Genomic DNA, 9,012 nt, shown 5'->3' with positions numbered 1-9,012 from the left:
CACTTTAGTCAAATGGTTATTATTAAACAAGAACTTAACATTATTCACGAAAATATTCGTGAAACAAGGGAAAATCAGAAAAAAATGGAGGAGCTTGAAACAACAGGTAGAGAAATTACGAACTGACAAAGATTGTATTCAATTTAAAATGGACTTGCTAATAAACGAACATTGCTATAATAACATAATTACATATAATTATCCAAATCATAAAATCACTTCAAGAGCAGAAATACTTAGATTTATTACTAATATATTAAATATACAAAATATAACTCAAGAAGATATACTAGAGACGGTTCAATTGTCTAAAACGCCAAAGCTAACAATAAGAAGTACGTTTAGCAATAATCAAATTAGAGATCTTATCTTCTTTGCTTTCATACGAAAAAAACAACAAAACTACTAGAAGAATAGCATAACATACAAATTTCTCTGGACTTAACTAATAACTCAAGAATTAAAAGGAAACATCTGTTACCAAATTTTTATGAACTATATAAACAAAATCCTCAGATTAAACTGTGAAATGATATCTTAATAATCAATCATGAAAAGTTAACCTATAGCTTAAGCACTGGAAAACTGGTACAAATAGATACTTTTCTTCCATCATCAAGAATAACAAGTATAACTAAATGACAAATTAACAAGCATGACAAAACTCAATCATGCAAATCCTACTCTAACAACCAATGCCTCACAATTATTAACTGGAATAGTCAAGGACTCAAATACAAAATACCTCAAATAGATGCCTTTAACTCTAAACATGAACCAGATATCATTTTGCCATCACTGAAACCTGGATAACTTCTGAATTAGTCTACAAATCAAGCTTCTTTGAAAAATTTACAACAGAGTCAGCTTTGGCAAAAAAGCTATTAGGCCCAGGCCGTCCTAGTGGAAGTCTTTGCTGGTTGGTTAGTGTTTTATGGCACAAGGGCCACAAAGGCCAAGCTGTGCCGTGCAAAGGAAGTCTTTGCATACTAATGAAAAAAGGTCTTTGTAAAATTCTACAAATAAAATCTTACAATTTCATCATGTTCCTCATTCAAATCAACAAACCTACTCTTGTAAATATTATGAACGACCTAATAATTTTAATGCTTATTTATATTCTACCAGATGACACAATAACTTTAAATGAAACATTCAAACAAATAGAGATCTGGCAATATATGACTCCATAATATTGAGCGACTTCAATGCAAGAAGTGCTGATAAAATGGACTCCAAATATAATGGTAATAATTTCCTAATACAAAACACCCGTCTCTCGAAAGATAATCATCTAAACGGACTCGGACAAAAATTAATCGATGCAATAATAAACCTTAAAGTATGTATAATCAATGATAGAATTAAAACTGATATACCCGCAGAATATACTAGCTTAACTCATACTGGAAAAACTATTGACTATACGATATGTTCAGAATTATTATTGGATGGCTGCTTGGACTTTTTCATTATCAACTTTGATATTTTCGATCATTTTCCCACAAAACCAAATTTTTACTATTTTTGGAAAAAACTCTGATAACTTATCAAACAAAAAACAAAGAATACATTACAAAATAAATAAATATGCTAACGAAATTGGGAATCAATTCAACAACATCCCAAAAGTTACAGAAAACAATAGTGAAGAAATATACATGTTAATGATTAATATAATGAACAAATATATATATGTTACCGGCCAAACCCGATTTTAGGCCAAACTAGTTTATCCTAGGCCAAACTAGTTTGTCCTACGCGTGTCAGGATAAACTAGTTTAGCCTAGGACAATCTAGTTTGGCCTAAATACTTTAGGCTAAACTAGTTTGTCCTAGGCCGAACTGATTTATTCGTTGCAAGTGATAAAATAAACACTTAACGCGGGGATTCCCCTCTCGCGCCCCTTTCTATCGAGCTTTCGTTGTCTACGCTGCATTTTTACAAAATGGCTACTTTATCTGGGTCGTTGGTAACTAGTAATGTAAAATTAATCATATATTTCTGTCCGATATAATGATATATATCATAAAAACAGCACATCTCTGAACCTTAAAAGTACAATTCCAGAAGATTTTAATGCAAACACAAACGTTTTCGATCTACACAGGAGATTTTCCTCAGGTTACAGCGTTCTCAAATGGAATGCGGTAATGAAACATTCTTAAGATTATTTGAAAAACGTATAAACGAGAATTTAAAAAAAAATTTAAATATGAACTATGTGATATATGCTGCTAATAGCTGATAATCGAGAAATTTTATAGAAGGGGAACAATTATTGCCTGCGGGACACGTCATTATGTGGTATCGAAACAAATGAGCGAGATCGTTCTATACATATTTCTGACCATTATGTTATAAAACATCAGCTCTGACATCCCCCACAAAATTACTGGCATTTTAAACTTTAAGGAAAAATTCTTTAAATTGATAGTATAACTTCTTCATGTAAAGTTGGACAATGGGGAAACTTTTGCCAATTCTTAAGTCTAATCCACTCTTTCAGAATTCGGAGAAGCTAATAAATATAACTGACCGATTTTCGAATAATCATGTTTTTCATGTGGGAATAGACGAAAACTTATATTGGGCTCCCGTATGACTTCGAAATTTCAATTTGGAACTCAACAGAAGGCTTCTCTATTGCTATTCATCTTTACTGCTAATACACAAAAATGATTCAAATGACCCAGATAAAATAGTTTTATTTTTAAACACCAGAGGGCGAGCATTTGGTGAAAAATGCGAACTCACGCACAATCGTGTTGTGACTTGTGTACCTAAGTGCAATTTGCGAAGCTATATTAATTTGATTTTTTGAACGTACTAGTTTAAAGTTTTGTGCTGTTTTTCATATTGTTGTTATGGATGAGCCATCGTCTAGTGTTAAAGTTGATCAGTTAAAATGGATAGAGCGGTTTTTAAAAGAAATTTTGCACAATGAAAATATAAAATCATCTCATTTTAATTTTTTAACAAAAGATAAATATTTAGATCTACACAGGAGATTTCTACAAGTGGAAGAGGCTGAAAAAGCTCAAATTAAGACACCACTTCATCAAAGGCGATTAAACAGATTTGCAATTTTAAACATTGGTTTTGTTAAAAAACTTGTCACCCGTAGTGTAGAGAACATAAAATACTTTATTCCCGCTGAGGAATTGTATGATGTTATTGATGCAGCTCACAGAGCTATTGGACACGGCGGACGTAACAGATTATTGGCTGAGACATCTTTAAAATATGCTAATATCACAAAACAGATGATTAACCTATATTTATCTATGTGTGTAACATGTCAAGAAAAGAAGACAAAAAAAAAGAGGCTTAGTTTCTAAGCCAATTTTACATTCTGAAATGAACAGTAGGTGCCAAGTGGATCTCATTGATTTTCAGACTCAACCTGATGGAAAGTTTAAATTTATCATGGTCTACCAAGACCACTTGGCCAAGTTTATTTTGCTTCGTGCTTTGGAATCTAAACGAGCTGAAGAAGTAGCCTACCATTTGAATGATATATTTTTGACAATAGGTGTCCCGTGTATTTTGCAGTCAGACAATGGAAGAGAATTCGTCAATCGTATTATATGTGAAATGACGAGTCTTTGGCCAGAACTTAAGCTAGTGCATGGAAAACCACGGCACAGCCAAAGTCAGGGCTCTGTCGAGAGAGCCAACCAAGACGTCGAGAACATGATCAGTTGTTGGCTAAAAGATAATCACTCGACTAAATGGTCAGAAGGATTGAGATATGTACAATTTATGAAAAATAGGGCCTATCATTCGGGCATAAAACAATCGCCTTACAAAGCTATGTTTGGAGTTGAACCCAGAGTTGGTCTTTCAACGACATCACTACCACCAGAAATAATAAAGGATATTCAAGATGAAGATGACGTTCAAAAACTTATTGAAACTGATTTAACCCATAGACATACAAATGATCACAATAATTCAGGAGATGATAGTGATTGTAATGATATCGAAACTTCTAAAATTGGTGATGATATCCAAAAGGCAAGACAAACAGCTGCTGAAAACCTTCAGAAACAGGCAAAAAAAATGAAATCTGCTTCTGACAAATCGCATCCACCAGCTAAAGTGGGAGATAATGTGACTGTGCCGACTCCTGATGTAGACAGAGGAAGGGGCGACCTAAGAAATGTTATTGGCGTTGTTCTTGAAATAAACAATGATGGCCTGTACAAAATTGGAACTAAGCATGGAATATTGCAGACACTCTATTGCAGGTTAGTTACGCATTTTATTTATTTTTTTCTCAAATTACTTCAGAAAAGAAATTATTTTTTAATGATCATGTTACTCTATTTCACTGTCAAATCTGAACTGATTTCGATGATTATTGTTTTTAAATTTGGAAAAGGTTTTCAAGTTTTATGAATTTTTTCAGATAGGGTTTTAGTATAATATTTACTTATAATGAAGGCCTGATAAAGATCTTCGAAGAAAAAAAGCGCAATGTTAAACGCTGTTTTGTTTCGTCTAAAAAGCATGAATATGTTATGTAATTTGGTCAAAATAAAATATTTGTTTATTACAGAACTGAATTCGACATTTGTACTCAAAAATTTCTACAAGAAAGTGATGTTAATCAAGATGTTCAAATCTCACTAAAGACTGCAGCTACCAAACATTCAGTTGGGACAGGACAAGATTTTATACGGTGCACCTGTACCAAAAGTTGTGCTACAAATACGTGCCAGTGTAAAAAAAAATGATTGTCTGTAATTCGAAATGCCACAACAGTACACCCTGTAAAAATAAATAAAATATTTAATCTTTTATTTATGTTACACTGAGAAGCACTTGAATAAATATTGTTCATCTAATTGATTTCCTTTTAATTTTATTTTAACCATTAATATACTTGAATAATAATTTTAAATCAGTTCGGCCTAGGACAAACTAGTTTAGCCTAAAGTATTTAGGCCAAACTAGATTGTCCTAGGCTAAACTAGTTTATCCTGACACGCGTAGGACAAACTAGTTTGGCCTAGGATAAACTAGTTTGGCCTGAAATCGGGTTTGGCCGGTAACATATACATGAATAATGGAAAAACGAAACTTTACAATGATTTTGAACAAAGTTGGTTTAATTTTGATTGCTACAAAATGAAGAGAGAAAAACAATTTAAATTAAAAATATTCAGATTAAATTCTAATGATACCAATTTCAACAACTACAAAGAAGTCAAACGAATTTACAATAATTTAATTAAGACAAAAAAGAAAAATTACTTCAGAAAGTTTGAACTAAATTTAATTAAACATAATAAAGACGACAAACTATTTTGGAATACAGTTAGAAGATATCGACTCAAATCTAACGTAAGTGAAAACTCACCTTTAATTGACTTTGATACCTGGAAAAACTTCTATCAACGTTACCCAACAATCTGTTTAAATTCTTCAATAATATATAATACAAAGGCCTATAACAAATATTTGGATGCTGACTTTACAATTGAAGATTTAAATGATGCAATTCATAAAACAAAAAACAATTCAACTCCAGGTCATGACAACATCCTTACAAAATTCTTAAAAATGCTGTCTGATAGCTCTAGATTAAAACTACTCAATCTCTTTAATATTACGTACAAAACAACTTCCTTTCCCGACTCTTGAAACACAGTTATTTTAACTATGCTTTATAAAAGGGGCAACAGGTCCTCTCCAAATAACTATAGACCTATTGCACTGTTATCAACATTAAGAAAATGCTTTATGTCAATGATGGAAATTAGATTCCAGCAATGGACTAAAGTTAATGACTTAGAAGCCAAATTTCAATATGACTTCACAAAAAATTAAAGGAACTGAATCTGCTATTTTTATTTTATTAATGATAATTCAACTACATCTTACAAAAAAACACAGAAAAGGATACGTCACATTCATTAATATAAAAAAAGCCTTCGACTCAATCTATACTCCTTTACTGATAAATGAATACTGATGAATTAAAGGCTTGTGGTGTTAGTTCCAGGTTCACGTCAACAATAAATAAACTTTATAAATTATATTATTAAAATCAAACAAGGCAAATTTATTTCCCCTTCATTAACTCTTTCACATGGAGTGCTCCAGGGATATCCCCTCACACCATATCTATTTAATTTCTCTTTATTGGGCATTGACCAACTTTTTAACAATTCTTCTGATGGCATTGAAATAAATAACAGATCTTTCAATTATATTCTTTTTGCTGACGATCTTGTCATATTAGCCCCAAATAAAATATCTTTACAGTGTAAAATTAATCAACTCAACCTTTAGTTCAAATCAATATTTATTGAAATAAACAAGGCAAAAACTAATATTGTCATTTTTCATAAAAATAATAAATTATCTGATAAAGATAAAAAAATTTATCACAAAAATACTCTACTGCAAACAGTCAACAATGTCAAGTATTTAGGCGTTGTATTCGATTGGAATCTAATTTTTAAAACCCAAATGTCAAAATTAAATATCAAAGTTAAACAGGCAATTGATAATCTTTTATTTTTATGTTTATCAATGAAAACCTCAAATTTAAATATCCATCTGAAACTCTAACACTATAGTAAACCCTATCATAAATTATATCATATATTATGCAAGCCCAATCTGGGGCTTGGATTATTTATACAATCTTGAAACTCTGCATATTTACTTCCTTCATAAGTTATTCGAATTAAAAAAATACAATAACTGGATATGCCATTCATCATTAAACAAGTCGGACTTGGACCTTTCCTCATCTACTAAAACGAATTATAAAATTCTACTACAGACTCAAATATAAAAGTGATGATAATACTAGATTTTATATCAAGAAATGGTAAAACAGAGCAAAAACGATAATAATAAACAGCTATGGTAATATAAATTTTGTAGAATATTAAATACATTCGGAGTATCAGAACTACTATTTACAGACTCAACCCAGGACTGGAAATACAGCTATTCTCTCTTACTAAACTCCACAATATCTCAATCAATTAATAAAGATCAGCTTTTTCTAAACCAAAGCAATTACCATCCTTGGTATATCAACATACTTAATATCCCCTCTTCTCAACCTTGAGCGTGGCAACAATCAATCTAAATATAAAAAGATTAATACAGTAGAGCATCGATTATCCAACCTCCGATTAACCGTCACCTCGGTTAACCGACCGCATTCTAGTCGGCAAATTCAAATGTCCGCTAGTGATGTGGCACTACAATAGTTGGCTTTGTCTTCGCTACTTTAATATTATTTTTACGTTTTAGCTGGCAACACTGGATCGACCATGAAAGGGAGCCAGTATTTAAATGAGGCTTAATTTTCTAATTTTTAACGACACAATAGTGACAATTATTANTAGTGATAAGTGTAGTTATATTGCCAATTATTAAAAATTTTATTTCTTTCAACCCAAATCGTTTGTCTTATGTAAAGTCCTCAAGTAACAATTTTTACCCGACCTTTTGTCCGGAGTAATCTCGATACTCCTTTAGACATTACAGTTGTCTTGTTGCACTTGTGTTTAGAATAAAACATCTTTGTTCTTATAAATATCAATCAGCACTTCTTGTATTAAATTTCATCTTGTAAATAGGAAAATGTGATAAAAGCAAACAATTCATTGTATTAAATTCTCATATTGTATATAGAGTAATCATAAACTGAAATTATATTGTAATATAAATATATAATAATAATTAATAAAGAGGGCGTATCCATCTGTCAAGGCTGCTGGTGTCTTTTCTTGTGCATCTGGTCATCCGTATTAAGAATAAAAATTAATTGTTTTTTTTTTATTACTTACTAATACTAAAAGCCTAAATTTGTTATTATTAATTAATATAATTTATATTGGCAATAACAATAATAACAATTATGCAACGTTCTCCACTCAAACGGGGAAGACCTCCATTAAATCGTGCCAAACCGGAAAGTAAGAACCAGTTTTCTTCATCAAATTCTAGAACAATAATGGACTTTAACTTCAGCTCAGAAAAAAAACCTTTATGAAGAATCAATTAATGAAGTGAATTACAACCTAAATTCATCACAGACAAATGCAAACAACACTCCAGGTGAGTCAACCATTTCTGAACAAATCTCAATTAATAAACTGGATAACTCTCCAGACACTTACTTCAGTGTTATGGAATAAAATATCGGATTTGATTAACACCACTAATGACATACACTTTAGTCAAATGGTTATTATTAAACAAGAACTTAACATTATTCACGAAAATATTCGTGAAACAAGGGAAAATCAGAAAAAAATGGAGGAGCTTGAAACAACAGGTAGAGAAATTACGAACTGACAAAGATTGTATTCAATTTAAAATGGACTTGCTAATAAACGAACATTGCTATAATAACATAATTACATATAATTATCCAAATCATAAAATCACTTCAAGAGCAGAAATACTTAGATTTATTACTAATATATTAAATATACAAAATATAACTCAAGAAGATATACTAGAGACGGTTCAATTGTCTAAAACGCCAAAGCTAACAATAAGAATTACGTTTAGCAATAATCAAATTAGAGATCTTATCTTCTTTGCTTTCATACGAAAAAAACAACAAAACTACTAGAAGAATAGCATAACATACAAATTTCTCTGGACTTAACTAATAACTCAAGAATTAAAAGGAAACATCTGTTACCAAATTTTTATGAACTATATAAACAAAATCCTCAGATTAAACTGTGAAATGATATCTTAATAATCAATCATGAAAAGTTAACCTATAGCTTAAGCACTGGAAAACTGGTACAAATAGATACTTTTCTTCCATCATCAAGAATAACAAGTATAACTAAATGACAAATTAACAAGCATGACAAAACTCAATCATGCAAATCCTACTCTAACAACCAATGCCTCACAATTATTAACTGGAATAGTCAAGGACTCAAATACAAAATACCTCAAATAGATGCCTTTAACTCTAAACATGAACCAGATATCATTTTGCCATCACTGAA

At 31.0% G+C, this 9,012-nt stretch overlaps 1 pseudogene; it reads left to right on the top strand.

Annotated features, from left to right (window-relative positions):
* The first annotated feature begins 1,709 nt into the window (after window positions 1–1,709).
* Window positions 1,710–5,033, top strand: LOC111624743 (annotated as a pseudogene).
* The last annotated feature ends 3,979 nt before the right edge of the window (window positions 5,034–9,012 follow it).

Source organism: Centruroides sculpturatus, unplaced genomic scaffold (genome assembly GCF_000671375.1).
Source record: "Centruroides sculpturatus isolate CEXI.00-Female unplaced genomic scaffold, Cexi_2.0 scaffold197, whole genome shotgun sequence".
NCBI classification, from domain to species: Eukaryota; Metazoa; Arthropoda; class Arachnida; order Scorpiones; family Buthidae; genus Centruroides; species Centruroides sculpturatus.
Note: the sequence above shows the minus strand (reverse complement) of the source record. Positions and strands in the feature narration are given on the sequence as shown.